General features: G+C 43.4%; 1 protein-coding gene and 1 pseudogene across 1 annotated transcript in view; one reads left to right on the top strand and one right to left on the bottom strand.

Moving 5' to 3' along the window:
- The window catches only part of LOC126211576 (protein rhomboid), a 245,627-nt gene that overhangs the window by 55,083 nt on the left and 164,436 nt on the right, over positions 1–26,108 (top strand). The gene's annotated exons all lie outside the window — the stretch shown is intronic.
- On the bottom strand, positions 15,187–15,303 carry LOC126208022 (5S ribosomal RNA; annotated as a pseudogene).

The following is a 26,108-nucleotide window of genomic DNA, read 5'->3' as shown; positions in this document are numbered from 1 at the left end:
ACAAGATTTGTCGTGGTTGGCTTTCAGTAAATATCGAACCCTATATTTCCATTTTTTACGGCCACTTGGAGGTCCTAAAACGGTAAAGTGTCCTTCTCAGCGCACTGCCGAGTGAACTGCATGTTTTGGTTCAAACTATTTAGATCCCGAATATTTAATGAAAGCCAACCACGACAGGTCTTGTTATACACAGGTAGTTATGTCACTCAATATAATACAAATCTGCAGCATTTCGAGCCATGTTAAACCGTGTGTATGAGTTGCACCTTACCAGAGAAGCTCAAGTGGCTGAATATGAGGTTATACAGTATATAGCGTATTAAAACGGTTGCGATCTAAGATATGTTGACGCAATTAATAGAAATACATTGAAAAAGGAAACCCTTCCTTCCCATATCGGATTAGAGGCAGATTTAAATAAAACTTAGACAGGCCGAGCAGACACAGGAACCATACTTTATGTAGAATACCATATCTGGGTATATAGTTCCGCCAACCAGCTAGTCCCTTTGTCGTTCAGGCAGGCCGCTTTTGCCTTGCACTCCACTGAGGCTGTCCACCTATCACACTGATAAGACACTGCCACCTAATACTTTCAGCATAGTAATTTGCACTTGCCGCGTCTGCTCCCGTTAACAGCGACAGTCCTTCATTGTCAATCCGGTCTCTTTTTCTGAAAAATTTTCGCATCTTATGAATTTTTTTTCTTCTTTTTCTTTTTGGATGGAGGCAATTTTAAAGTATTTCGCATGCCACAGTATTGATGATATTCTCTGAATTATAAATTTTGAATAGGTGCAATTCGTGTGCCTATGATAATTAACATTGTGAGTATATTACAGACATTCTTTTATTAGGAGTTAACGGTGGCAAAACATTTGTCAGATTCGGCCAGTAAATCGCTATCTTATCGGCATCCACGCTTAATAATGTTTTCAAAGCTACTGTTAACACAATGCTCTTATAATACGCTAAATCTGTTTCGGCGTTTTAGTACAGAGGTGAAATGCCTATCTCATACGAAACTACGAAGTATAAATTTTGTATTATGATCTTTTCTGTCTCCTTGCCGTTCTAAACCAAAACGCTTTCAGAGATGCTACAGGTTGCTTACGCCCGCGTCACGCAGGCTGTCATTAGTCTTCAACTCGACCGACTGCACGGGGCTGCCTGGCCGGTTGATACAGGTGCGTGGGTGGGGGGAGTGGCGGCAAGGGGCGAGCTGTCGGCCAGTAATCGGCGGAAATGGTCGTCGTTAGGGAGGGCCGTACTGCGCCAGATACCATCAAATACCGCACCAGCCGCGCCTCTGCGTGACAACGGGCCACTCTCTGAAAGGCGGCAGATGATAATGACGCCCTGCCTCACCGTCACGTGGTGGCGGCGCCTGCGCCCTGCACACACCACAGAAGGGTGCTCGGCACAAACCAGTTGACTGTGCTCTGGCTGCGAGTCACCTATTAGCCGCTCTAACAGTTGCAGGATTCATTATTTTCCTGTTTACTAAGGTCTTAATGGCGGTATCACTGCAATGTCAAGTCGCGTAAGGAGGAAGAAAGATTTGGTTTAGCGTCCCGTCGGCATCGAGGTCATTAGAGAAGGAGCCCAAGCTCGGCTGGTGTCAAGGATGGGGAAGGTGATCGGCCGTGCCCTTTCAAAGGAACCATCCCGGAATTTGCCTGCGGCGATTCAGGGAAATCACAGGAAACCTACATCTGGATGACCAGACGCGAGTCTGAACCGTCGTCCTCCAGAATGCGAGTCCAGTGTACTAACAACTGCGCCACCTCGCTGGGTATCAAGTTGTGTTTGCCTGAATTATGTTGCAGTAGTGGAAGATTCTGCCTGCCTCGGGCATGGATGTTTGTGATGTCCTTAGGTTAGTTAGGTTTAACTAGTTCTAAGTTCTAGGGGACTAATGACCTCAGCAGTTGAGTCCCATAGTGCTCAGAGCCATTTGCCATTGGAAGATTCTGTGTTTAATTAGACGCCAGTAACGTACTCTTATATTATTGTTAAGTTACATTTTAATGGTCAACTTTTCTTATAGGTAAACTGGGAGCATAGTGTTTTCGCATTTGGCAAAAAAAAAAAAAATATAGTTTCCACCATATTGCAGCATCGTGTAGGCCTTTCTCTGCTATGTTTAAACCGCCTGTTTCTTGGGCCCTTTGGTTCTGATTTGCTAAATCAGCCATAGCTTCTGTATGTCTTCTGTCATCTCTCTTTTATACTTAGGAAAGAGTATCCGGGGCTTGTGCCCACCGACTTTGCTTTATTACTGCTGTGCTTGTATAGTTAATTAGTTGTAGGTTTCTTGATTTACTTTGTGCTCTCATTTCACTGCTAAAGCGATATTTATTTAAGAAATCAGCATGTTTATAGAGTTGACATTTAATGGAAGATGCACTGTTCATGTTTTGTTCGTTCGAGTTGAGTGCAAGTAATATGTAGTTATTTTGTTATTTAAACTGACGCACTCTGATTAGCTGCGTTGTATTGTAAATAAGTACTACAGAAGTTGATAAATCTTCACTCTCTCACAACCCCCAGTCACTTACCATTCCCAAAGTTTCCTGAGCCAAAGGCACTATCGTAAATCAATATCATAATCGTTCATCATCGTCGTCGTCGTCGTCGTCGTCGCCATCATCATCATCTATCTTTATCGTCATCTAGCTTTATCAATTTCACTTAACTTAATCATCATTGAATGAGATAACATAATCGTTAAAAATCAGAGTCATGTTCAGGATTTCCATGATTGTCACATCCACTATTATCTGCAACTATCACCATCCACTATCACTCTCCATTTTGTGATCCACTATTATCCCTGATTGTCGCCATCCTTTACAATGTTATCTGCAATTGTTCACACCCACTATATTCCATAATCGTCACCGTCCACAATAATATTATTCACGGTTGTTACCATCCACTATTATCAATGTATGTCACTATCCACTATTATCCAGACCTGTCGCCATCCACTGTTATCCACAACTGTCACTATCCACTATTATTTTCGTTTCTGCCATCCACTGTTACTTTCGTTTGTGCCATCCAGTTTTATCCCCGATTGTTGCTATCCATTATTGTCAACGATTGCCTCCATCCACTACAGTACTATCCACAGTTGTCATCCACTACATTCCATGATTGTTGCCATACACTACGCTCCATGATTGTCATGATCCACTATTATCCACAACTGTCGCCATCCACTATTATCCACAACTGTCATCATTCACTGTTACCCTCAGTTGTGGCATCCACCATTACCCTCAGATTGTTGCCATGCACTACAATATTATCACCATTATTGCCATCCACTATATTCCACTATTGTCACCACCCATTATTATCCGCGACTGTCACCATCCAATATCATCCACAACTGTCACCATCTACTATTACCCGCGATTGTGCCATCCACTAGTTTCCATTATTGTCATCATCCACCATTACTTATGACTGCATCCACTATAGTCCAAGATTGTTACTGTCCACTATTATCCACAACTGTCGTCCACTATTATCCTCAGCTGTGCCACCCACGATTACCATCGATTGTACCTTCCACTGGTGTCCCTGATGGTTGAAACCCACTATTACCCACGATGTTTTCGATCCACTGTTATCCGCAATTGTCTCCATCCACTATTATCGCCACTGTCGCAATGCATATGTGGTGTGAAGAGGAGCTTTTGTGAAGTTTGCGAAGAAGTAGACAGGTGCTTGGTGAACTGTACCTGAGAAGGTGCATCATGAATCACGCCTGAAGAGCTTAGTTGTTATGTTTTCCGTGATTTCCCTAAACTGGTTTAAGCAAATGAGGGGATTCTTCCTGTGAATAGGAGGTGGTTGACTGCCTTCGCCAATCGGAGTTTGTGCTCCGTCTCTAATGATCTCGTCGTGCACTGCACGTTAAACTTTCATCTTTGGTTTTTAACTATAAATTACTTGGGAGTAGTACAAAATTGTTCGTATCTACACTGAATGCAGTGGTTATGGTGGTACGTTAAATGTGAACGAGTCAGTTGAATACTTCATGTTGAAACTATCATTCCTCAACAGCAGCAAGGGCGATAATTTATTATATGAACGTAGAAAAAATATACATCCTGAGACAGAATTTGTGCTTCATATTCAACTTCATGCACGTTTCCGTGCATATAGCCTGATCTACACAGTTACCTGGAATCATCTCTGAGAAACTTACTTATTCTACTCACTACTTAGTAAGTACATACCATTATTTACCATCTCTGATAAGTCGTTGAAATGGGTCATAATGTAGAACGTAGAAAATGTCTAACACCCCTAACATGATAAACAGCCTTGCACTGACTATATCGTGCAAGTAACGACTGGAATAACTGTCTGCAATCTTGTAAGTTTGTTCCTGTTCGTTACTCATGCCGTACCTGCTGCGACTCCTCTGCTAAACAATTCATCTTCAAATAATTGTTATCGATCCTGAACATAGCTCCTCTTTTCTAAAGTTTTATGTCAGAACTAAAGATAAATACCAATGACGTTTCATTAGTGGGCCTCACTGTCAAAGAGTTTTGTATGTTGTCGATGAAGAATTTTCTGTTTGTTAGGAAATAAATAACAGTAACGGTAGGAGCCAGCACCAAAACATTTTCGCAGTGGACAACAGAATCAAAGGTAAGGTCCATTACTGAGACAGATATCAATCGGTCTGGAACAACAAGGGTGCTCTGATCTAGAGATGTAGCAGGCATTATGAGGGATAAAGGTGATTGTTGTCTCTCTCTCTCTCTCTTCTTCTTCTTCTTCTTCTTCTTTTTTTACAGCTATAATTTTGTGGCTAAACTTATGAAGGTTTTCTTAAAGGAGCCCTGCGCTATGCTTCATGGCTAATAGAAAGCTGGAAAGTACGTTAAAACGTAGAAACTGAAGAGTTTCTTTGTGGCTGTCCGATTTTCATTTTTTTAACTGAAATTTCGAGACGTTTCTGGGATCGGAGAATATTGCAAACGTCCAGTTAAGTGGGTAACTGGTGTGTTATCAATATATAACATCCGGCCCACTGGTCATACCGGGTTGTTTCCCTGACTTCAGGCAAATAGCTATAGGACTCAGATCAGCGGGGTAGAATTTGTGGCCTGTGGATCCTGTCTCCTATGGCAAAGGCAGGCTAGTGACCTGAATAGGGTCCACATGTATGGTAACACGCTTGATATTACGCACACATCTCGTACGATGGCCACCGTTATCCTTAAGACTTAACGAGAGAGGAGGAAAGATCGTTATAACTTGTTTGGTCGTCTGGATACACCTACCTCCAATCACGTACTACATACTAACGTCCACGTCGTGAGCAAATTAGCTGTTTTGCTGGAGGTTAGTGGACGCAGTCAATGTTCTGTGGATGCCCGTAATGTTCTAATTAGTGTACGTCATCGCATGGTGCTGTTTGAATGAAAGAGACAACTTTTCTCTTTCACAAAAAAAAAAAAAAAAAAAAAAAAACACCGAGTTAAGCAACACCAATAAAGTTGCCACAGTGTTTTGAAGCAAGGAAGTTCTCAGTTGCTGATTGGAAAAGTGATGTGCGATTGTTTGCTGCATCTAAACTTAATATCTGTCCTTGCCATCTTTGTTGCTTGATACGTGTGGGAGGCATACAGAACAAGTACTTCCGGAAGAGGTCCATACACCAAAAAACTAGTTCAAGGTAAATCTATTTGTCACTGGAGAAGCACTTAATGTTGTCTATGTACTTACCGCACAGATCGATGGTAACGCTTCTGGGGCTCTTGATCGCGCCACGTTTCTATCTTGCAGCAGTTTCGAACATTTGAATTATTTATTTGATGATTATCTGCATGCACAGGAGCTTTATATTGCTTTTCCTGTCATTTGTAGCAAATAAAAAAAAACTGGCAAGGAAACACGGCAAAGGATGGAAACAGCTGTGAGTTGTGCATGCACACAAAAATGGTTCAAATGGCTGTAAGCACTATGGGACTTAACAGCTATGGTCATCAGTCCCCCAGAACTTAGAACTACTTAAACCTAACTAACCTAAGGACAACACACAACACCCAGTCATCACGAGGCAGAGAAAATCCCTGACCCCGCCGGGAATCGAACCCGGGACCCCGTGCTCGGGAAGCGAGAACGCTACCGCGAGACCACGAGCTGCGGACTGCATGCACACAACACATTCTTATGTGATTGAGTTACAGACTTGTGCTACCGTAAGTAAGTGAATCTGGCGTGTTTCACTAACGGACTGTTTAACTCCAACGAAACCATGTTGTAAAGTACTCGTATGTTTAATTTTCAGACAACTGACACTTTTAACTGAATAAAACTAAACATGCTTAATGACGAAAGACTTCATTTTAGTAGCTGTATAGATATGCCCACACATTCACAAGTCTCACTAATTTTGTTTGTATTCTCCTATATCTCGACGCCATCCTTTCAGAGGCTCATGAACAAGTGACACTGTGGTAATTTTGGTTCACAGAAAAACACCTTGAATGGTCCCTGTATTTGTCCGCCATCTCGTTTTACGCTATGAGTTTTCAAGTTCGTACAACATTTTTATGGAATAGTGTTTATTTCTCTGGCGCACAAAATAGTGTTCCTTTTAATAAAATATAGTTATACCTGCCTCGGTGGCCGAACTCGCAAACTCGCGATAATAAGGTAGCGCTCCACAAAGAGATGAACTGTACAAATTCCGATGGAAGAAGAAGTTTCTATACCCATAATTTTCTTTGCAAGGAGACTGAAATTGTATCGTCCAGCCTCTGATTACTAGGCTGTGTGTCAGTGTGTTAGTTTGAACAATATTGTTAACAGATATCCGCGCCGGCCGGTGTGGCCGTGCGGTTCTAGGCGCTACAGTCTGGAACCGCGTGACCGCTACGGTCGCAGGTTCGAATCCTGCCTCGGGCATGGATGTGTGTGATGTCCTTAGGTTAGTTAGGTTTAAGTAGTTCTAAGTTCTAGGGGACTGATGACCACAGATGTTAAGTGCCATAGTGCTCAGAGCCATTTGAACCATTTGAACAGATATCCGCAATGCTTTATTGAGTGAGCGCCCGTGACGGTTTTGATGTTGATCAAATCGTCGAACAGGAATGCTGAGTCCACCTGCACCCTTGACTCCACTGGAGGGGTAGGCAGTGTGTAAACCATTGGCTTTCACATTCCCTTTCATTACATGTTTATCCATAACAACACAATGAAGTTACGCTGGCAGGCATTCCTCAGAGTCAACCATACTAGACGAGTAAATACTTGAAATTTTACCGTTAGGTAGGAGGGACACGACATCTCCGTGTGGACTTCGTGTGCATTGAAGAATTTCCGCATGGCCTTCATCCACCATGAACTTGTATATGACGTAGTTTGATTTTAACATGATTCAATATTTCTCAGACATAATCAACACAAATAATAATAGTTTTCTTTTCCACTTTGGCCTCTATATTGTGACTGGAATTAAGTCAGTTGAACTTCGATAGGTAAGAGTTGTTACTTGGCTGTACGAAAACAGTACATTGTCGCAAACACCTTAATTGTCATTTGGTTCGGTACTGAGAGTGATTCTAGCGAGCTGTATATTAATGACCTGCCAGTCAATACTGATAGTAACTCACACTTTTTATAGGTGATGCTGTTAGATGTATGAAATAGTATCGGAAAACATCTGCGCTAATATTGTCGAATCTTGATAAGCTTTCATATTCCAAAGATTGTCAACGTAGTATAAATGTCGCCAATGGCACATTTCACAAAACGGAAAAATTAAGTATCCTATTATAACATTAACAGTGAGTCAAAATTGGAGTGTCAGCTCACACACTCACATGAACTTAACAATTTGTGGGGCTATGAAATGGTAACATTGGTGAAGCAGGTGGTAATTTTCGGTTCATTGGCGGATGCGTGGAAACTGCCGTCAGTCTACAAACCAGATCCCGACGCTCCTGCCTCCTGTTCTAGAACATTCAGTGGTGTGTATCAAGTAGGACTCATAGGGATATTGAAAATATACAAAGAAAGGCAGTACGAGTAATCATTCGTTTATTTGACTCACGGCAAACAGTTTCGGAAGTGTTGAAGAATCAGAACTGGCACTCTCTTGAAGACAGACACCAACTAACCCGCGAAACTCTATCTATATACAGTGTGCAGAACCAGTACTAAGTGAGGAATATCATTCTTGTAGGAACCACGAAGACGAGAGATATTCAAGCAATCAGTTTCCTCGCGCACCTTACGCCAATGTAACGGGAAGAAATCCGAAAGTGCTTTTTAGCATACGCTTTACAGCGGTTTCCAGAGTATAGGTGTACTTGCAAATTGTCAAAGAAATGTAATAATGTGATACGATTCTCGAACGACACAGTGATGTTTTCCCTCTCACTAAATTAAAAATGGTCTGAAATACACTTGTAAACATCTAGCAGTAAGAAAATAGGGAGCATTATGAAAGTATGTAATTATTCAAAGTGGATCATTCTAAACAGAACAAACTGACTTGGATAAAGTATACGATAGAAAAGGCAGAAATGTTCTTCTAAGCATAGACCTGGGGTTATGAGCCGCCACTGCCATCAATATGAAATATTGTCCTATTTAATACAAATGCATTTGAGACGTAAACTTCTCGATTAAGCAGCCATCCAACTGGATTTAAATTTCACGCATGGCCTACTTCAACAAGAAATAAAATATTACTTTAACACATTACATGTCACAATTTGTTCTGCAATAGTAACTGTTAAAGGAGGTGTTCCACGTGTCGTCCTCATATTTGGAGACAATACTGTACTCGTCTCTGCAACGACTTATGAGTTCCTTCAAACACTCTCAGATCATTTCATAAATCTTGGAAAGACTGAACAGTTTGTTGCTCCAGTTTTTTCAACCGTATCAACGGGAGTTTCTTATATTCACTTTTGACATGAGAAGAATCCAGAGGACTGAGATAAGATGTTCTTGCAGCCCAGGGTACAGGTCGTACTAGACTTATCCGTCTTCGACCATAACCCCATGACTCCTGAAACACATGCCCCATCAACGGGCCAAGAGTTAAATTTGATCCTAATTAGGTAGTGACTTATACGAAACCCTCACCCTTCCTCGTAGTCGTGGAGGTCTTGGACTAGTCCACGTACGCGACCGAGCAGTGGCTATTTATGTAACCACGATGATAAAGATGTGGACACGACACCAGACAAGTCTGACGGGCAGCTTGATAGACGAACTCGCTCCATCTTCTCGTTCGGCTCCTGTAGCGGTGGCTCACATCTCACCATCGCTTGCCCATATGCGAACCTTCTTTGTGGAACACAGTTATGTACATATGGAACTACCAACTACCAGGACGGCAACGGCACGTGATATATATCACATCTTGACTCGACGACGGCCGAATAATGCCGTAGAGCGCCGCCAACCAACGGTTACGTGGTCAGTGGTATGGCGTACAGTGCACCACCCACACCTTGATACGGGAACGCGCGCACTGTGGTATCAGGTGGTCAATGGGAAATACGTGACTCGTTCCAGGTTGCATACAATTCATATGGCGGACGAGCCACTGTGTCCGCAGTGCAATGTTATAGACACTGAGGAGCATCGCCTGATATGCGGTCCTTCGGCGGACGTATGGTGTTTGGTCAAAAAAATGATCGCCTTCCTCCTTCGGGTGGGGCCGCAAACAATAGAACCACACACACTACTTCTCCCAGATAGGACGTATTATCCCCGAACGAAGACAAACGCAGTGACTTGGATTCGAGGTTTGACTGTGCGTTATCTTTTCCGAGACGGCAGTAAGAATGTGCTTGACTTTTGGGCCTTACTACAGGAACATCACTCACAGCTTATGAGACATCCGAGATATCGATCATATTACGCAATTTTTTTAGGGAGTGCCTTGCTTGATCCCCCACCCAGTTGGGGTGTCCCGGGTAGGAGAATGTAATTATTGTCTATAAGTATCAGAACAAGAAAGGACCAGGACAGTGGAGAGGATCCACAAACACACGTGAAGACGTACCCGACACCAACGCGAGGTATGACGGGATTAGCGAGGTACGCACCTAAAAGAGGAACGTAGAACGTTATTGTTTTGTACTGACAGAAGCAGGATATTTTATTTTATTTTTTTCACTATTATGTAAAAAAAAGTCCACTTATTTACGTTTCCCAGAAAAATTTTATTTTATTAAGTCATCGTCTTATATATTTAAAGAAAAAGTGCTAGGAGCAGTTTATGTTTGTTATTGTTACACCGAATGTAAAAAAAAAAAAGTGGTCAGCGCGTTTTAATCTGCCAGGAAGTGTCATATCAGCGCTTTAAAAAAAAAAAAAAAAAAAAAAAAAAGCGAAAAGTTTACACCTCAGATAGCTTCGATTTGTGCTGACTAGGATAATATTTCACACTGAAGTCAGTGGCAACTCGTAACCATACATCCGCAGTTACCTCGCAAACTGTTTATTGGAAAGCTTTTGCTTGTGCTATCGTACACTTTCATCTCTGTAAGTTTTCATTGTTAATTATGATACTCGCTGTACATTTTCGTGTATACAGGTTACCCCATTTAAGAAAATTTTGTTCAGCTACCATGGGGACTTCGCCAGCATTAATGGATATTAGCGTGTTGCTTTTTCCATTTCGTGCACAATGTTTCGATGGCCAGCCCTATTGTCCCTTCAGGTGCTGCGACTTTTGCTGTGTACTCGCTGCCTGGAATTCAACCAATCTGGAGTCCTCGTAGTGAGGACACGTAACAGGAAAGCCCTCAGATCCTAATGGAGACAGCTGCATTAATGCTGAATACCCACTGATCAATTACGACGAGAAAATCTAGGTCACATTAACCTGCATGATTTCCTTTCTTGTAATTTTGTTCATTGCGGAGATATGAACAGCAGTGCAGCTTGTTTAAATAGCACCCTGCATTTTTTTATTCGATAATGCACTTCCTCTCATCAAGACCTGTTCGAAAATTATCACATGTACCACTCACGTAAACATGACTTTATTAAAAACGTAACACAAAGCTGACTGACTCTGCTGTACTAGCGCACCGTGCTGTAGTACTTTTAAACAATGTGTCGTGTACAGTAAAGGTCAGTCCTTGATTAAAAACTGCGTCATCATTACATTTTTTGTGGTTGAAGATAGGGTTATACTACTCAACCACATGAACTATACACACCGATATCCTGATAAGAACCAACCTTCCCGACAGATGGTTCCTTGTCTTGTGACTTCCGGAAACAAAAAGTTTCAACCCAAGTCAAGCCAACAGGGTCGTCATAGAACTTGTACAGAAAAAGCTGCGGAAATTATTCTTCTCATTCTTCTCGAATTTGTTCCAAAGAGTCCACACTTGAGCACACGACAGCTTGAACAGGAGACTGATAGTCCTAAAACCCATGAACACAGCATCCAGTTCCATCTTTATATACACTTACACCAAGATACGCATAGGAATGATTTCCAGATTCGTATACAGCTCTGTCATTGGACACTTCAGCAAATCCTCATCCCCAACCAGAACTTTTTTTCTCCGATATTATTTGTACCGGTGAATATTCCTTCTGGAGTAAAGGCCAAGTAAATACGAGGAAGATGCATTATTGGCCCAGAGAAAATAGACGGTGGCTTAGACAGGCGAAGCATCAGCGTCAATGTCTCGACCAAGCGGGGTAGCGGAGTGGTTAGCACATCGGACGCGCATTCGAGAGGATGACAGTTCAAAGCCGCGTCCGACTATCCTGATTTAGGTTTTCCGTGATTTCCCTAAATTTCGTAAGGCGAATGCCGGTATGGTACCTTCGAAGGAGCAGGGCCACTTTCCTTCTCCACCCGTTCGTAATCCGAGCTTGTGCTCCGTCTCTAATGACCACGTTGTCGACGGGACGTTAAACACTAATCTCCTCCTCTTCCTAATTTCTGGCGTGGGGAGCTTCATACTACATTCAGTTGCCTTTATTTCATGTGGTGATATAAATAGCAGGGCGCGTGCCAGATTTCTCACGTGAATACTTATTCTTCTTCTGTATAAAGTACTACTAAGCACCAGAAGCCTTATATAGTACATAGACGATTAATATCCATCACATAACGCCTTTCGAGCACGTCGTGCTCTGCCAGATGCGTTTATCTTGGAGGAACAGTGTATTGGCCTGCTCTGTTTCTTGACTTAACTCCTATGGACTTTTTTTTTCTTTTTTGAGGTTGCATAAAAGACGTTGTCTCTCGCGATATTCAATCAACTCCAGAAAATATGCAGGGACGTATCGTGCTTGCTTATAATTCATTGGAAGCAGCAATGAATTCTTTTATTCAACATGTGACAGTGTAACACTGTCAATGGTCACCTCTTTCAGCTCCATCGAATGTTCTGTCCCCTTTTGTTCAAATGGCTCTGAGCAACATGGGACTTAACATCTGAGGTCATCAGTCCCCTAGAACTTAGAACTACTTAAACCTAACTAACCTAAGGACATCACACACATCCATGCCCGAGGCAGGATTCGAACCTGCGACCATAGTAGTCGCGCGGTTCGGGACTGAAGCGCCTAGAACCACTCGGCCACTCCCCTTTTGTGATCACAGAAGATTGCAGTACTAGAAATGGTATTGAAGATCGATTTTCTGTTTCTTATTAAACTGACTGTTGTGTTTAAATGGTCTTCGGGAGAAGAAGTTTATAACAGAATAAAAAATATTGAGTGCTATTTAAAAAGAGGTACTATTGTTCCTATCTTCGTAACGAATAAAGATACATGAAAGAATGGTTAATGTCACACTGGTAGCTAAACAACATTTGCTTGATACATATTTTATTATGCTTCTTAACAAAAAGTTGTTTTGAGTGGCCAAGATAAATGCGCCCCCTGTATACCGATAGAACATGTCTGTACATATACCAGCTGCCGTATATTATGTTATTACGTATTTTGTACTCACTAGCAAGCTCTGCTGTCGTATATGCTCCTAATTGTCAACATCAGTATATCCACTGCTGTGTATGCTATGCTAATTTGTATAAGATATAAGACTCGAGTGCCAATAGATTCGTTGCGACCATTTCAAACGGTCTCTACTGCGCATGCTAATGCGCTTTCTTTCCATGCTTAGTACTACACGTTTCGAGAATTTAATCTCATTGTCAAGTGTCAATATTTACAAAAGTATTTTGTGTGATTTTTGTATGTGTTTGCCTTTCTTACACTATACTGTGTCGTCTTTTTGATGTAGAAAGTAATGAGCGTTCCACAATATGCAGAAAACCACACACACAGTGTGAATTTTCACAAACAGTATGAGTTGTCGTTTCTGCAATGGAGGAACCACAATGTCTTTTAACCTCAGATACGGCTGCAGTGCAAGAGAGGCAAAATACAAAATTCTAAAAATATTCTATCACGATACTGAGAAATTCTCGAAACGCGTTATGCTAAACATGAAAAATACGTAAATGTTGCTGTGTTTCATTATTTAAACAATGAATGACAATGGCAGAAGTAAAGCTGTGAGTACCGGGTGTGAGTCGTGCTTCGGTAGCTCAGATGGTAGAGCACTTGCCCGCGAAAGGCAAAGGTCCCGAGTTCGAGTCTCGGTCGGGCACACAGTTTTAATCTGCCAGGAAGTTTCATATCAGCGCACACTCTGCTGCAGAGTGAGAATCTCATTCTGGAAACAGCTGCAAGCTTTCCAAAACATCAATAATGATGAATGAAATAGTCAAATATTTCTGCTTCCCATGAGCGATCGGACTTCCTCGAGGAGCAGTGATTCAAAACATTGACTGAAGAAGTTCTGAATTATTCCTGTCATACTACTTACTTTATCGGCATCTTTTTTCTGTTAAATATTTTGTGTATCTGCATATGATGACAAAATTTACAAGCTTGTCTCATTTATTTTGGTAACAAATTCTGTTGCTGATTGGTACTAATCATTTGCTATGTCTTGTCAATGTTAAACTACAATGTAGTAAGTGCCCAAACATTAAAAGCGTTTAAATTCACCAATTTTAAGAAAAGGTAGCCCTGGTTGAAATATGAAAGTACGGCCTGTTAATCTGTCCAGTAAGGAAAATGAGGAAGCGCTAGACCCATGGGGATTTGTCACAGTTCGTTCACTGGTGTAACGTACAACTTATTTTGCACAGATTGAATTTAATTAAACAACAATTGATTTGAGTGCTGAACAGTGACCAGTGAGGGCAGAAAATGTCAATTATAGCTCACATGCAATTATTGTTTGTCGGAGAGAGCAGAACACCCCAATGAAAAATTTAATATAACTGAACCGACCACATAATAGGCTACTGCCAAAAAATTCTTATACTAAAATACAAAAAATGACCAAAGGGTAACAAAATATTTGAAATTTAATAAAACAGGCATTTTAGCAAGGCTTACAGGGTTCAACAATAATATTCAAATAATTAAGATTTACATTAAATAAGAATTACCGGTACGTTCTCAACCACTTGTAAAATGTTTGGATAACTTGAAGAAGCAATAATGTTACGGAAGGAGGGCCTGTTTTACTTAACAAATAGAATGACTCAGAATTGCTCTAAAATTTCAACTTTAAACAGCAGCATTAAAGGCCACGGCTGCGCTTCGAAGAAATAACGCTGCAGAAGGCGGACAGCACGAGTTTTCGCTGCCCAAGGCTTGTGCTCAGAATTGCATAAACAGGCGACTGTGTAAGCCGACTGAGCCCAGAATGAGCGGGCCTGGCAAGGTTAGGTGAGCAAACAAAACTCCCTGTAGCACAAATAAATTCCAGTAAGTGCAAGATCAAGTCACAGCCAAAATTATAATAAATGATATTTTCGGTACCAATAATTAATGCAGTTTCTTATGGAGCGATATTCTAAGTTTAACAGTTTTCTAACAAGTTAGTAGTCTCTTAACAAAACTTCAGAATTAAATAAACTAAACTCCGTCCGAACAGGCCCCGAAGGCCCAACGGTACCGACCGGTCGCAATGTCATCCTCAGATCGCAGGCGTCACAGGATGCGGATATGGAGGGGCATGTGGTCAGCACACCGCTCTCTCGGCCGTATGTCAGTTTACGAGACCGGAGGCGCTACTTCTCAGTCAAGAAGCTCCTCAGTTTGCCTCACAAGGGCCGAGTGCACCCCGCTTGCCAACAGCGCTCGGTAGACGGATGGTCACCCATCCAAGTGCTAGCCCAGCCCGATAGCGCTTAACTTCGGTGATCTGACGGGAACCAGTGTTACCACTGCGGCAAGGCCGTTGGGTCTCAGAATTAAATAGTCATACCAAATTCTACTGGAACAAATGATTGCGCCAACCCTGAGCCAATTGTCTTAAATTCTACGGCTCGTGGTCTCGTACACAGACCAAGCCAATGTCAGAACGGAGAATGTGTCCTAAAACTAAAATTCCCATATAATCCACTTAAAATTAACATACAATATACATTACCTGAAGCAGAATAAGCAATACATTAGCCTCAATAAGACACAGTGGAGCCAAGAACAGCAAGAAGGTTAGTGTTCGCCAAACGGCAACTACATATTGAGCACAGCTTTTATTCAAAATATTTAAATTAAACATAAGTCACACGGTACTTCACTCTAACCCTGATAACATTCGTGCAATACGAAAGTCTACTTTCATACCGGGAATAGGCAGTCTGTGATGATATTAAACATCGACCAACACCGTGCGCCAGAATTAATATAAGCTAATAGTTATTTGCCTCGACGAAGGCGAGAATTTGTAACAAACTGATACAAGCAGTAAAAAAAAATCACGGATAAATATCACACTGCTAACGAGCTTCCCAATAAGCTTCCTTTTAGAGACAGAAATTTTTTTAACATAACCCAAATTAAAGGCGCCACGGACATTTAAAATTCACAGATGAAATTTCCAATAAAATGCAGTATACAAAGATCAAATTAAAATATTTAACAGAATTTCTTAACAGATATGTTCTTGCTCATACAATTCGATCTGAAATTCCATGGAGTCGCGGACTTCAGCACCTTTAAACAGAACCGGCGCAACCAGAAATTCCGGTAAAGCCTCTGACTGTCGATAGGATAGGTTTTTAATAATACACTCGTGAGATTCTTCGGCACTTGAAGCCAAACACAGGCCAACATGGCCGCTGCATATCCTTCCCAGTTTACGCCGCGCAGGGTAGCCGCGCGGTCTCGGGCGCCTTGTCACGGTCCACGCGGCTCCCTCCGTAGGAGGTTCCAGTCCTCGGGCATGGGTGTGTGTGTGTTGTCCTTAGCATAAGTTAGTTTAAGTTAGATTAAGTAGTGCGTAAGCTTAGGGACATATGACCTCAGCAGTTTGGTCCCATAAGACCTTACCACAAATTTCCAAATTTACGCCAACACAGAGACAGGTGGATGGCGGCGCAAGGCCTCCTTTCTGCTTGATTCCTCCATTAATACTCCCATAATCGTATCAACTCTCATACTGTACTTCTGGGCCCAGCCAGCAGGAACTCCAGGCCATGCCAGAGGGAGATACACTCGCTGGCGACATCTTACAGCCAAAGATAACAGCATGTCGGTGTGGCCGAGCGGTTCTAGGCGCTTCAGTCCGGAACCGCGCTGCTGCTACGGTCGCAGGTTCGAATCCTGCCTCGGGCATGGCTGTGTGTGATGTCCTTAGGTTAGTTAAGTTAAGTAGTTCTAAGTATAGGGGACTGATGACCTCAAATGTTAAGTCCCATAGTGCTTAGAGACATTTGAACCATTCTTTGCTAGGGGGAACTGACACCATGAATCCTGCATGGCTTTCCATATATCTGTAAGAGTACCAGGGGACGGAGATCTCTTGTGAACAGCACGTTGCAAGGAACCCCAGATATGCTCCATAATGTTAATGTCTAGGGAGTTTGGTGGCCAGCGGAAGTGTTTAAACTCAGATAAGTGTTCCCGGAGCCACTCTCTAGCAATTCTGAACGTGTGGGGTGTCCCATTGTTCTGCTGGAATTTCCCAATTCCGTCGGAATGTACAATGGACATGAATGGATGCAGGTGATCAGACAGGATGTTTACGTACGTGTTACCTGTCAGAGTCGTATCTAGACGATCAGTATCCCATATCACTACAACTGCACACGCCCCACACCATTACAGAGCCTCCACCAGCTTCAATAGTTCCCTGCTGACAAGCAGGGTCTGCGGATTCGTGAGACTGTCTCCATACCTGTACACGAACATCTGCTCGATACAATTTGAAATGATACTTGTCCGACCAGGCAACAGTCATCAACAGTCCAATGTCGGAGCCGATGAGCCCAGGCGAGGCGTAAAGCTCTGTGTCTTGCAGTCATCAAGGGTACTCTTTTAGTGGGCCTTCGGCTCCGAAAGCCCATATCGATGATGTTTCATTGAATGGTTCGCACACTGACACTTGTTGATGGCTCGGCATTGAAATCTGCAGCAATTTGCGGAAGGGTTGCACATCTGTCATGTTGAACGATTCTCTTCAGTCGTCGTTGGTCCCGTTCTTGCAGGATCTTTTTCCGGCCGCAGTGACGTCTGAGATTTGATGTTTTACCGGACTGCTGATATTCACGGTACACTCGTGAAAAGGTCGTAAAAAAACGGAAAATATCCGTTTCATCCCTACCTTGGAGATTCTGTGTCCCAGAGCTCGTGCGCCGACTATAACACCTCGTTCAATCTCACTTAACTCTTGATAAACTGCCATTGTAGCAGCAATGACCGATCTAAGAACTGCGCCAGACACTTGTTATCTTATATAGGTGTTGCCGACCGCAGTGCCGTATTCTGCCCGTTTACGTATCTGTGTATTTGAATATGCATGCCTATACCAGTTTCTTTGGCGCTTCAGTGTATATGCGTTATTGTATAGCACGTATATTTACATGTGTGCCACCTCGCATCTAAAGCGAGCAAACTTGAGGTGTGCATGTAATTTATAGCAATGAGTATAGTATGTGACCGACAATTATCTACTCTTGTAATCCGATTCTTGTATGGAGGACGGAAAATTTATTCATTTTTAAAGTCGAGTTAACAGGATAGTGAGATCCTTTTGCTTTTGATACTACATAACACATATCTGCAGAAAAATCCCTCAAGGGAATATAATTTCGTCAGTATGTATTAAACTTTCGCAAAGCTGAGATGTATAGTCCCTTTAAAAGGCTAGCAGGAATTTTCTTCTACGAGATAGCAACGATACCGGACGCAAAAAGCTTTGGGTGTGCGCGAACCTGTCTCTTTGGAGCTAGGCTATTAAAAGCATTGGAGTGTCCAGAAGAAATGCCTCTGGTCAGCCGAAATTAGTTGCAACTTGCAACCGTCCACTGTATGCCACTCAAACAGCTTTCGCTCAGTCACAACCACGGAACTGGGAGAATGTCTGCGTCGACCACATTCGTGTAATTCTAAAGCGCTTTCCTTCAGTTCTAATCTGTTAGAATGTGTTCTTGATTGAAGGTTTACGTTTGCCTGTGTGATATGTGGTGTGCAAATGGACGTGGTTGCATTGCATTATCCTGGTTCAAATGGTTCAAATGGCCCGGAGCACTATGGGACTTAACAGCTATGGTCATCAGTCCCCTAGAACTTAGAACTACTTAAACCTAACTAACCTAAGGACATCACACAACACCCAGCCATCACGAGGCAGAGAAAATCCCTGACCCCGCCGGGAATCGAACCCGGGAACCCGGGCGTGGGAAGCGAGAACTGCATTATCCTGGGAAAGAGTTCTTTCCCACGCGTCTACTGTGGCACTGAAGGTAGCATTTTTCTACAGCTATGTGCTTGACGGAGCATATTGAAAGCGGTGGATTTCTTAGGCAGTGGTTTTTGCGGTCAGGATTAATGCGGAGCAGATTCTGTTCCGTTTACGTATTATTTGTGATTCGTTATCGGATGCAGCAAGCCGGTATTTCATTCGCTATTTTCTTTCTTTTTTTTCGTATATGTCCTTTTAATTTACGTTATGTAGTAGGTCTTTCTATGACTGTGCCCTAGCCACCATGTGCGTCATGTAATCTCAGTGTCCTATATTCTTAGCATCCAATAAAAATGCTAGGTTAAATAGAATCTCATATCTTTATTTCTGTTTCATTCGTTTCACCAATTTATTTAAATGAACTATCATTTTTCAAGATGACACTATTGAATACGAATTATTCCTCATAGCAGTCAGGTCGCGTAGTAAAATATTTAGGGGTTTTATAAAAGGCTTATCTTGAAGCACGGCTATTTCTAGAGGAACTTAGTCACCTACTACAAACAATAATCACCAATTAATCAGTCACTATACACCGACAGTTGTCTTGTTTACAAATTGGCGATTCGAAGTCACGATGGTGGACAGCTAGGGATGACTTTGTGTCGCCCAGCAGCTAATTCGATATGCCTAGCTGCTGGGCTGGAGCGCACAGGGAACGGGTGGTGATGGGCCATCTCACGCTACAGATAGCGCGCTTCCAGTGTGTACGTAATCCACTTTTAACCGCGCAGCAGAAGCCGCAAGCAGCCGGTAAACAGCCCCGCGCAGCACTCGGGCCGTTCGTAAAGCGTCCCGCCGGGGGAAGCCCGCCAGACCAGAGCTGAGCGGCAGCGGCACACGCGTCCCATTGTTTGCGAAGACCGCAGAACGGGCGGCGCACCCATGTAAATACTGCACCGCCTGCGCTGCTCCCCCCGGAGTTGGCGGGCGACCACAGTCCCGCTCCCTGACGGTGTGTTTGGGCGCGTGTCTAAGCGTCCCTGTGTTTACTCTGCTTAGTGTCCACAACTTGGCGGGAAGGCTGCCGTGAAATACTCGTACCCGACGGCCTTCATGAACCAATATCTCTAAGAGTTTGGAGTTTTCACTTACGTTGAGTATAAATAGAAGCCTTACTGTTTTCGAATCTGAACACTGCCCAATGGATATTCAATGGAGACTTCAAATGTATTTCAGTGCTAAAGACATATGAATGTATCAAATTATAAGAAATTGCATTTCCCTGACAGTACCAATATGGCCACATAGATTAATGTCCTCAATTATGTGACTAATCGTCAAATACGCAAACAAGATCTCACTCCATCAGAAACTGATGAATAACTTACGATTTAAAATGGCTGTTACAGGGACTGACAATTGACTCTGAACATAAATAAACGTGAAGTATTGCCATAAATAGGCGAAGAAAACCACTAGTGAAACTTCCTGGCAGATTAAAACTGTGTGCCGGACCGAGACTCGAACTCGGGACCTTTGCCTTTCGCGGGAAAGTGCTCTAACAACTGAGCTACCCAAGCACGACTCACGCCCCCTCCTCAACAGCTTTACTTCTGCCAGTACCTCGTCTCCTACCTTCCAAACTTTACAGAAGCTCTTCTGCGAACCTTGCAGAACTAGCACTCCTCAAAGAAAGGATATTGCGAGAAATGGCTTAGCCACAGACTAGGGGATGTTTCCAGAATGAGATTTTCACTCTGCAGCAGAGTGTGCGCTGATATGAAACTTCCTGGCAGATTAAAACTGTGTGCCGGACCGAGACTCGAACTCGGGACCTTTGCCTTTCACGGGCAAGTGCTGTGAGGACGGGGCGTGAGTCGTACTTGGGTACCTCAGTTGGTAGACCACTTGCCCGTGAAAGACAAAGGTCCCGAGTTCGAGTCTCGGTCCGGCACACAGTTTTAATCTGTCAGAAAGTTTCATATCAGTGCACATTCCGCTGCAGAGTGAAAATCTCATTCTTAAAACCACTAGTGTCCAATTACATTGTTAGCGAGAAGTCACTGTAAACGTTAGCTACCATAGAACCTTCAGGAGTAATCAACCGCAGCGAACAAATCTGGAATGGGAACATGAAACAAATTGTAACGAAAGCAGGTGCCAGGCTGTTATCAACGAACGAAGCGGCTTACAACGCACTTTTTCTGCCGATCAGTGAGTATTGTTCATCTGAAACACTTAGCTGATTGGGTTAATAGAAGAATTAGAGAAGAGCTAACGAAGAGCGGCGGCTTTCATCGCGGGATCTTTTAGCTGGCGCGAGAAGCTCCGTTTTCAATCAGAAGTAATGACAAGAGATTTACCGTGCCTAACTACATCGGAAAACAAACTCCTCCTTCCCCTTGAACGCAACCAGTTACCTTTGCAATACGTTGCTTTACCCAAATAGTATCTAGCGATCTCACCACCAGATTTGTTACCAGCATGATACGGGAAAGTAATCTGAGACTGCTTGTGCCAGCAGAACCATGACCAGATCAAAAAATTGGTTAACTCGTGAGCAACTTGCAAAAAAACTAGTGTAATCATGCTTTTTTTTAAAAAATAAAAGTGATTTAAAGTCGATATTACGAAAGTTTTTAACACGATCGGAACTGGAACCTTTTGTTGCAACTTGCAAGTCGCCATTCGTCTTACAAAATATTAAAAATACACCATACCCCCCGACTTAGCCCCCACCCTTCCCCCGTCCAACGTATCGTATGGGCGCCCTTAGTCTGACGGTGCCGCAAACCAAAGAGCCTCCCAATAAACAAGCACGCATCCTGCCAGGCCAAAGAGCTATGCTGCGCAACACGCACCATCGATACCAGGACAGCTGTCATTTTAACTTATCAATGAAGAGATTCGTAGCGAAACTACGCATGATTCGTCTTCAGTTTTCCTTTTAAAAAGAAACTACTTAAAAAACAAATAAAGTAATTCTAACTGTATTGTAGGTCCTTATTTTTACCGTGGAACATTGAATGTACAGCGATTTGCATCATTTCTTCAACATACACTAACCCTCCTCATGTAGGATCTAGGATTGGAAACTCGTGTATCAGTGTGGTTCCAACATGATGGATGTCCCGCGCGCAGTGCAAAAGTTGCCGGAGACGTTCTAGAGGTGACATTCCCAAATAGGTGGAAGGGGCGGGGAGGTACTGTCCGATGGCCAGCACGGTCCCTCGACTTGATGCCATTAGACTTCTTTCTCTGGGGCGCAGTGAGAGAGAGAGTGTATCAAGAACCCCCAACGGCAGTAGAAGATATGCGGTGTGTGCGGCGTGTACGGCAATATCTGTAGAAACTCTACAATCTGTGTAACACTCTCTCGTTACCCGTCTGCAAACGTGTACTGATGCAACAATACAGTTTCTGTAGGCGACAGGACACTAGTAAATGTGTTAAGCAAAGTGAATTCAAGTGTGTTATCTCTAATTGTAGCTCTAGTTGTTATTTCGCTAGAATAAACAAACATTTACAATTTGAAAAACGTAGCTTTGCGTTGGACGTGTTACTTCTTTATGTTTGTGCATTGTGCATACCTTCCCATTGCGTGAGCCACTAACACAGAGGTGCACGCTTGAGTCTCAGGACGTGTGCTAGCTGTGTGCTTCATTTATTTCAAGCGTCAACTTCGCTTCGGAAATTCTTGGGATTTAATTGACGTATTGCGATGCAACCAACGGCATTATTTTTGTGATTTTTCATGCTGTTGATTGCATACGAAGTAATAGGGGGTGTCCATTTAAACATATACAAGTTTGTGTTGAAAATAGTATTTGTACACATTTTAAAATTTCGCGTAGTATAAGAATTTTTAGCATATTGCATTTTATTGTAATTTTATGCTTCTGAAGAAGGCTAGATTAATTTAGCCGAAACCTGGTAAAGACGAGAAAATTTGTGCAACTGAGGCTGATCCTTCAAAATATTAAAATATTATTTCGCAAAGTGTTCGGTTATAATATTTATTACATTAAACTTACAGTTATAAATGATATGCCAAATAAAAGAGCAACTCAAACAGTTGTGTTTGGCACCAGTGCGCATGCGCAGCGCGCAATGTTTCCGCCGCAATCCGCTAGATTGTTTGAACTTCACTGTACCCAAGCGCCGGATAGGCCGCAAGGGTCCCAATGACATGGCTTACTTTGCATGGCCTCCACGTTCATCCGACCTAACGCCATGCGATTTTTTCCTTTGGCGCTTCATCAAGGATAGTGTGTACGTGCCTCCGCTTCCAGCAGACCTCGCTGAATTAGGAAACCGGATTGAAGCAGGTGTAGCTACGATCACTGAAGACACACTTATCAACGTTTGGGAAGAACTCGGCTATAGACTTGATGTCTGCCGTGTGACAAATGGTGCTCACATTGAACATTTATAAGGTTCTTGGTAAAACTGTTTGAGTTGCTCTTTGATTTGACATATCATTTATAACTGTAAGTTTAATATAATAAATATTATAAAGCGTTAAAACCCCAATACTCATTTATAAACACTCTATATATCTCCATGAAGTTCCTGAGCTAAATTTACGTATGCGAGATTTCAGGAAAGTGTGAGATATCAATTTGTTCAGCTGTTAGTAATATAGGGCAGAAACAGAATACCTCATGGCGATAAAGAAACTAACCTTGTCTACAGTCTTCCCAAATGTTGACAAGTAAACAGTTTTGATCTCTTAGATATGCAGTGAACTCAAACTTTGATGAAGACTGACGAGCCAAAAGATTACGACCATCTGAAAGTCTCTTCGGGGTTGCTACCGGTCCTTGGTAGGTTGCCGGAAGTGTGTGGCACCAAAAGTCTATGCACTAGCTCCGAGCCGGAGCCAGCATCCGACAGCGTCCCAGATGTGTATCATCGGATTCAGAACAGGCGAACTTTGTGGCAAAGACATCAGTACGAATTCTGACCACTGCAACATGACCCTCTCTCGTGACAACGACAGTTATCCTGCTGGAAGGTGGCATTGCCGTCGGGAAAGGCATCGAGCGTGAAGGAATGCAGCCGATCCGCAGTAACATTCAGGTAGTCCACAGCTGTCATGGCGCCTTCGATTACTGCCACAGGTCCCATGGGAGCTCCGGTGAACGTGACCCATAGCGTAATACTACCGCCACCGATTTGCGTCCGCAGCGAAGTGTATGTTTCGAGCAGGCACTCACATGAGTGCTGGTGGATCCGAACACGGTTGTCAATCTGGCGTAATGAGGAATGTCATTCACCCGACCGGCGCCACGTTACCTTTGACCCAATGTCCAGTTTTGAAAGTCCCTTGCCCACTACAAAAACCAATGGTAAGTGTTGATGTCGTTGGCTGGATATGAAAACAGTGGAGACCATCTGCTGCGCAGCCCCTTTAAAACAACGGTGTGCTCCGAGACAGTTGTGCCTGCACCAGCCCTGTAATCTGTTGTCAATCTGGCACAGATAGCCGCCTAACCTTCTTTATAGCCTTGTAAAGCCGCCGACCTTCACGTTCTGGGACGAGGTTTGGCGTACAACATCTTGTCGCCTGCTCGTGGTTTCGTCGTTCTTCGCGGCTTCACCCACTTTCCACAGATGCTTACGACAGTAGGGCGCAGTCGAACAGCTTCATCGTTTCCGAGACACGCGATCTAGTCACATCAATGTGACCACAGCCTGTACTCGAAGTCAACGTGCAATAACCACCCACAGACGTCAGATTGCAGCACTAGCAGTGAAGAGGATATAAAACGTGTCAGGGAAGCGAAGCGCAAAAACAGTGCAGCCGTTGTCGAAACGCGTAAACGGAGCGCTGCATCTGACGTCCAAAAGCGCATGATCATGAGATTTCGAACCAAAGATGGAAGCACTTCCAAAACGGCTAAGTTTGTAAACTATTCTCATGCTGCCGTGGTTAGGACATACCGTCTTCGGCGAAATGGCGCTATAGAAAACCCCCGCCGAGGCAACTGTGGCGCACCATGGGCCATAGATGACAGGGATGAACGACGGCTGTGGAGATGTCTACGGGCAAATAGATGTGCAACTATTGAGCAACTGACCACAGAGGCGAACCGATGGGCTACCAACAGTGTCTCCCCAACGACCGGTCAGTGAACTTTGCTGCGTATGCACTTCTGCAGAAAGCGGCTAGTTCACACACGCGCGATTGTCGCAAGTGTACGTCCGTCGAGTAGAGAGACAGGTGGCCTTATCAGATGACCACGTTTTATGCCCCATCGAACGGTTGGCCGTTAACGCGTACGCCGTGAAACGCATGCATTCTGGTCTGGGGAATATTCTCTTAGTATTGCGAGAGTAATCTGGTCGTTCTGGCAGGCACAGTGGATCAATACAAGTACGCATCTGTCCCTGAGGACCATTTTCGTCCTCCATGGAGATTGATCTTTCACTGCACGATGGCACCTATCAGCAGAACAATGCGATGTGTCACACGGCTCTTAGTGCACGTGTGCGGTTCGAAGAGCACCACGATGAGTCTACCGTGTTTCCCTGACCACCAAACTCCTCGGATTTCAAGTCCATCCAGAATCTGTAGGATCATCTCGATCGAGCTATTCGCGCCAAGGATCCTCAACCGAGAAATTTAGTGCAGCCGGCCACAGCACTGGAGTCGGCACGGCTTCACGTGCCTGTCGGTTCCGTCCAGAACCCCACTGACTCTCTTCCTGCACGTTTCGCAGCGTTCCCGCTGTGAAAGGTGGTTTTTCAGTCTTTTGACTGGTGGTCACAATATTATTGGACAGTGTGCGTGTTCCCAGGTGCAGGGCCATAACTTTCCTTTGTTAAAGTGGCTGATAGTGGATTTCGTCATTTGCGACCCATATGGTCCTTAGAATGACTCCATTTAAGCCTTTGCTCCTCTCATACACTTGACTTATCGCGTCACGTTCCCATACAGCACCAAGCGGCATTCAGTCTCGCGTTGGGCAGTAGTCATATTGCTTTGGTTCACCAGTAGAGCGACAACCATTTCTGGGTTAACAGAATTGCAAGCACATGTCTCTAGTCTTAATACGTCCTACGTCTTAAGCCATACGAATTTTCGTCAAAATGGCATACAAATAAAAATCGAACGGTCTTAAATTAGGAGTTCTGGTAGAATGCTCTGAAAATTATCTTTGGATCAACTGTTTCGTAAAGTATTATACATATTGAAAGGACAGCGTGAATCTATTTTAGCGTCCAGTGCGCAGAATAACAGAATGTACTCCCTTTTCATGAATTCAATCGCAGCTGGGTTTTGGAAAGTTGCCCAATGAAGGATGAAGGTTGCTGTCTAAGACTGTCGGCTAGTCGAAGAGTCCGAAGGATTTCC

This window comes from Schistocerca nitens, chromosome 1 (genome assembly GCF_023898315.1).
Source record: "Schistocerca nitens isolate TAMUIC-IGC-003100 chromosome 1, iqSchNite1.1, whole genome shotgun sequence".
Taxonomy (NCBI): domain Eukaryota; kingdom Metazoa; phylum Arthropoda; class Insecta; order Orthoptera; family Acrididae; genus Schistocerca; species Schistocerca nitens.
The sequence above is the reverse complement of the archived record's forward strand: the minus strand, read 5'-3'. Positions and strand labels throughout refer to the sequence as shown.